The sequence below is a fragment of the Anastrepha obliqua genome, chromosome 6, assembly GCF_027943255.1.
Source record: "Anastrepha obliqua isolate idAnaObli1 chromosome 6, idAnaObli1_1.0, whole genome shotgun sequence".
Lineage (NCBI taxonomy): Eukaryota > Metazoa > Arthropoda > Insecta > Diptera > Tephritidae > Anastrepha > Anastrepha obliqua.
Window position 1 is genome coordinate 53,344,912 of NC_072897.1, and position 6,539 is coordinate 53,351,450.

Here is a 6,539-nt window from a genome sequence, read left to right on the forward strand (position 1 = left end):
GTAATAGGCAAAATGATTAAAATTAGAGCGCTTAGTTGGTATGTGTGTATGTATGTAATATAAGTATGCATTGAGTGTAAATGACTGTAAGTGACAACAAAACGAAAGAAATTGCAAAGTCAAAGTGCTGGGTTATATTCATTACAGCGGTTCCCAACAGTCAGCATGTGCAAAGAATAAATAATCCGGACTATTCGGTGGAATGTAGGATGCACACACATAAACTGTTCCAGATGAGCCATAAATACGTACACAAAGCTGATCGATGAGTGTGTCAGAATTGGTAAGTGTTACCAATGATGCCCGAAATTTTCTCCGAACAGCAATGAGAACACCACTTCCTCTGGAACATCCAGATTTGACAGGGCCACGGTCTTTACGGAAAACATCGTCAAAAATTTTACAGTCGAAAAAATTTTTATTCAGCCAAGATTCAACGAATACAAAAATATCAAAGTCTAAGAAAGAACTTTTCATATACACCGTGGAGCATTTAGTCCAAAGTCTAGATACATATATTTTGAAAATACAATTTTAGTAATTTATTACTAGCGATGGAGTTAGCTGCAGCAGTTACGGAATTAGAGGTGGAGTGACGTCTTCTTGAAAAAAAAAATACCAGTCTAACGGTTAGACGCGATAGAAGTGAAACCTGCCGTAAAATAAACTGAGAGAGAATATGACGAAAGCAGCATTAGGAGCGGGATAATTATAGGTTCATTATAATAATGCTATAAATATCGATGTTGTCAACTTATCTTTGAAATACCGCGTGAATTGTTGTTTTTGATCGTGTTGTCGATTCAGTGCGATTGTTACACATTACAGGCGCGCACACATACGTACTAGTATACATACAAACATACATACGTATGACGCTTGAACTAAACACCAAAGCAAGTAATAGGCAGTGTAGTATACATACTGCAATACTCACTATACTAGCGTGGCTCAGCAGTATGCAGCCACACACATATACGTATATCAACATATAACGCTTCGTAGTGTCGCTTTTTCGTTTCATCGAGTCTCAAATCACTCCCAACGATTCTAAAGAAGTTTTCACTTCAATAAAGTTACTAAAAGCCTTCGTAAAAAAATACCTGCATAAATCTTTGCGCCGCTCAGTTTCGGAAAAATATTGCGCAAACTTGCAATCGCCTCGCCCTCACGATCCAGTTTTTTAACAAAATTTGATACGACACCGAGCTTAATGTGTAGTGATGGCAAAATGATTTGAGATGGCTGCACTAATGGTAGATTTTCTATACTTTCTACACCTACTTTGTAGCATGTTCGCGGCTTCCACTTAAATTCAGTGTAATGCTGATCTCTTTTGCGACCTTCCTATGTAACACCCATGAGTAACCCGACCACTTTTAATTTCCAATTATGCTCTTGGTAGTTTATCAGCTGTAATATTAATTCCATGCCTTCGTATGTTTCTTTGAGGTTGGTGGCATATGCGATCGGGACAGCTGGATGTTTGTTACCGATATGAAGCAGCATTACTTTAAGGCTGTTGACCGATGCATCGATGAAAAGTCGCCACTCCTCTGAAATATGAGGGTAACCAATTTTTTCAAACATCGAATCAATATCACAACAATAAGCCAGGTTTTTTTCCCGATCTTCGTGCAATTCAATAAATTCGTCATATGGAATACTGCTACGTCGATCACGAGCGGCTGTTATTTTAAAATCAGTGCCACTATATTCCACTGCTTAAAGCGTGATGCAAAGAGTTCAGCTGTTCTCTTTGACAAATTTCCTTATCGTACAAGGTCATTGAAGTCGGCTTGCGTTACTAAATGCGGCACTGCAGTCCCAAGTTCACTGGATGTTGGTACAAATTCCGATACTTCTGGTTCCCCCCATCTCGCATTCGATGCAAGAAATGTTGATAACATTTTTGGTGCTACTGTTGGTTCTCCATCCCTTAATTCGGAAACATCATCAAAAATCTCCAGTGAAGCCGCTATACGTTCTTCTGGTGAGTACAGAACCGCTGGAATAACCGATTCTACATTAGCGTAGCGAATTTTGTTGCGGCGAAAGTATTGCTACCCTTTAGTTTGAGTAAAAGTTACGCTAAAGTAGCACAGTTCACTGCAGTGCTCCGTACGTGGGGACCTTCCATCAGTAAACTTGCATAAATTTCTATAGCAATAGTCGCACACGACTTCCGGAGTATACCACTAGTAAGAAACATAGGTAGGTAGGTAAGATGGCAAGAGTGCCCAGGTACGCTACAAGTAGCACTTACGTGCCGTTTTGATACCATAAAGTGGACCACTACCTGTGAAAGGATTAAGGGAGGAGCTAAGACCGTCTACAGCCATCCAGTGCTGTTGATGTAGCGGAGGAGAGAAAAGGGATCAAGGCTGGAGAATTTCATCAAGTCATCCCCAAAGGGGACGATGAGGAATCTCAAGCGCCTAGCCACCAAAGCCGGACATCTGCAGAGAAAGTGTTCCACAGCCTCTTTCTCTGTAGGATCCCCACAGCTTCTGCAATGGGGGTTGTACGGAATTCCAAGCTTCTCCACATGAGTGCCGATCACCCAGTGGCCAGTGATCACCGCAATGAGTTTGGAAATTGAATGGTGGGGGGTTCCCATCACCTTAAGCGTTCTGTTTATATCGTATTGAGGCCATAGTGCTTTTGAAATGGCACACGATGAGACGGACCTCCATCTGTCTTGCGCTTTTCTTAGAAAGAAGTTGTGTAGTTTCCCTTTAACGAAGGCCAAGGGGATACCGATGTCTGAGATGAGGGCAGCTGGATTCGGTTCTGCCGCCCCCTTCCTGGCAAGCTCATCGGCAATTACATTTCCCTCTATATTCCTGTGCCCAGGAACCCAGATGAGGGAAATGTTTCCTGCACGTTCGGGGCGTTTAAGTTCCTCCTTACAGGAGTTCACGGGAAGAGAGCTGCAATACGGCGACGACAGTGCCTTGATTGCAGCTTGGCTATCGGAAAAAATATTAATGTCTCCCTCCCAACAGCGATCCCGGAGCATTTTGCATGCCTGCAGGATCGCGAAGACCTCTGCTTGAAAGACGCTGCTAGTCTCCGGCAGTTTATAGGAGACCGAAATGTTGGCTGATTTGGAGTAGACCCCCGCTCCCACTCCAGACTCCATTTTGGATCCGTCAGTGAAAACAGAGGCATCTATATCCGCAACAACTCTCCCCTCTTTCCAATCTTGCCTGCTCGGAAAGATAGCCCTAGCACAACCCTCAAAGCACAATTTGCGGATGGAGAGGTCGGTGCAAATATCAGAGAAGGAAGGGGAGATCTGCTTCAAGATGCTGCTATGCCCTACAGGGAGTTGTCTCCAAAGGCCAAACTCCTTCAGTCTAATAGCACTCTGAGCAGCAATGGATTTAACCTGCAGATCCACAGGAATTAAGTGGAGAATAACGTTGAGCACAGCGGTGGGACATGTTCTACAGGCACCAGTGATGCCCACACATGCAGTTCTCTGCACTCTCTCTAATTTAGTGAAGTTGCAGCCCTTCTGAAGAGCTAACCACCAAACTAGGCAACTGTATGTCAAAATTGGCAGAACCACTAAGTTGTACATCCAGAGTACGACACGTGGCTTGAGGAACCATTTTTTGCCGAATATAGCTTTACAGGCGTAGACGGCTATATTAGCCTTCTTAATTCGATTTTCTATGTGCAGCTTCCAGTGGAGCTTGGGGTCAAGTATTACACCAAGATACTTGACTTCCGATGAAAGTTTAAGACACTGGTTGTTAAGTCTAGGAAGCTTAAAAGGTGGAGGCTTGTATTTTCTGGTGAATAGCATCAACTCCGTTTTGTCAGAGTTGACTCTGAGACCGCTACTGGCGGCCCATCTGCTGAGTGTAGCCAGTGCACCTTCCAAAATTTCAGCCATTACTGATGGGAAGGGACCTGAGACCATCAGGACCAAGTCATCGGCATATGCTACCACCTAGAGTTTTCCGGGAAATGGGCATCAATAAGGATTTTTAAGGATTCGCCTGCAGATTCAGCCCACTCCCCGTTCTCTCTTTTGACAAGAGTTTTACAGGAGTGGTCCTTGGATAGGATCCTGCTGAGTCTGGCCGAGTCTTTTACGGATTCGATGGATTCGCAGTACTCTTTCCAAGAGTTGCGCTTCGCATCTCTAATGGCTTTCTTATAAACTTTCAAAATTTCCCGGTAATCTTGAAAGTTCCTTATTTGGTAACATTTGTTGAAGACTCTCATAAGGAAAGTCTTTCTTGCTAAAGGATACTGGACAGGCCACTTTGAAGGCAGGCTGATAGGACCTTTCTAAGTGTCTAACTTGCGTGTCCAGTTGTTCCTTAGTGGTAGTCAAGAACTTACTCCTATTCAGCTTCTTGCAGAAAACCCTGTGGAAAAGAGACCAGTCTGTTCGTTTAGGGTTCCTGCGGGGTAGCAAGGTCTCCCGAATGAAATCGATTTCGTAGAGGATCATCCTGTGGTCCGAAAACGAGTTCCTCTGGGAGACCGTCCAATTTTCAGCCCTAACAGCAGATGAGTTTGTAGAGAGAGAGATATCAAGAACTTCCTCCCAACCACTTGATGTTCCCGATGCCAGGAAGACAAAAGTTGGGGAGTTGCCCTTGTTCCAGATAAGTAAATTACGGCTTAGTATAAAATCAAACAGAGGCTCACCCCGTTCATTGATCTCGCTGCTGCCCCAAATGGTGTGTCTGGTATTCGCATCGCATCCGATCAGGATGTTCTTCTTCTTGGGCTGGAGAGTATCCACTAGATGTTGCAACTCCTCAGGAGGCGCCGATCTGCCGTGGGCCATGTAGGCAGACACCAAGCAGAAGCAACTGCCACTGGATGGTTCCAACCTGACCGCAGTCACATCCGGTGAACTGAAATTAGATAGCAAAAAGGCATTAATTGTGTTCCTTACCAGGATACAGGCCCTTGGCTTACCATCAGTATGGACATAAAAAAGGTCATAGGATCTGTCCCTCAGTCCCATGATTTTTTGCTGCCAGATCCAAGGCTCCTGTATCAGGCAGACATCGATGTCCTCCTCCCGGAGGGTGACTCGTAGGTTATCTGTGGCTAGTTTGGAATGACTAAGGTTAATTTGTAATACTTTTAACAGACTGTTCAAAAGTGTTACATACCTTTACGACTGCTCCCCCAGTTCAGAATCTGCGTCCGTCCCAGACAGCCGCAGATCGTCGAGCAGCTTCTTGGTGTCATCCCCCAATTTCTCCAGGTCATCGTCCAGGGCGACAGAGGCGGGGAAGACCTTCACTTTGGCCAACCTGACGCCAACGCGAAGTTTGAACTGCTGTTTTTCGAGTGCCTCCAGCGACTCGTTGTTAATCAGCAGTAATATGGCTGAGCTATGCTGCTAAGGTTCTTCTACTTTGATGACAGACCAGTCATCCATAGGAACCTCAGGATTCTGAAGCTTGAGACACGGGACAATTTCCGAACTGTCCAGCTCCATTTTCGGCAACCAGATTCTGGCTCGTGGTCGCCTGGGAATTTCTGAGGCAGGGATGAGCTTTAGCGAAAGCCCTTCCCAGGCGTTGCTAACCGTAGCAAGGCTCTTCTCCAGAAACTCTTTCGAGTACTGATTGGCACATTTTATCACCCTACAGCCTCGGCAGATTTCACCCGAGTCGAAGAGAGGTGCTGGCCCTTTTTTATCCATGAGGTGTCTGACGACCATACCCGATAGCCGTCCCTCAATGGCATCCCAAAGGGGTACCACCGCTCTTCCACTTTTGGTTTCTGCGTCCACGAGGGCAACTTGGAAATAATCTCTGGCCACCTCACTGTAAGCCGCCCTCGAGGCCGCGCCTGCCGCACTGGTTGAAGGGCCCCCAGCCCCCTGGGTTGAGGAGTATTTGCTCCTTTTGGCCACACGTCCACTCACATCCTGTGAGCGGTTACGTTTAGCCGAGCTCCGTGCCGGTTTTGGCTGTTGTTGTGGTTGTTGTTGTGGCTGGTCTAATTTTGCTGCGGACGCGGCCTCGTAGTCTCTGATCACGGCCTCGTACTTCACACGGTCCTCAGCGTCCCGCTCGTGCGCTTTACCGGCTTGTTCATTCTTGGCAATCTTTGCCAGAATGAATTTCGCCCTCAGGTAGCGCGCTTTGAGCAGGGTACCGGACGACTTCTTCTTCTTCTTCTTTTTGGTGACCTTCGCAGTGGTCACCGGGGCATCATTGCCAGGGGTCACCTTGGCGGCCTTACCAGAGGCCCCCAAGGAAACCTTTCCAGAGGCCGCCTTTATTACCTCACCAGAGGTCGTCTTGGTAGCCGACTGGAGAAGGCTTGGTCTTAGAAGCGGGGTGCTGTGTTTTGCACCGCTCGAACATGGCTCGACGATCGTTTCCTGGCTGGAGGCCAGAAGATCGTCCTCGGAGAGAGTGCCCAGCACACTCTCCGTTAACTCCTTAACTGCTTCTTTTATTTTTTTATTTTTAGAGTCCATTAGCTTTTTGGTCCCACGAGTAGACACGGAAGGGGTGGTCCGCCACGGCAGAGCCGGCATGCCG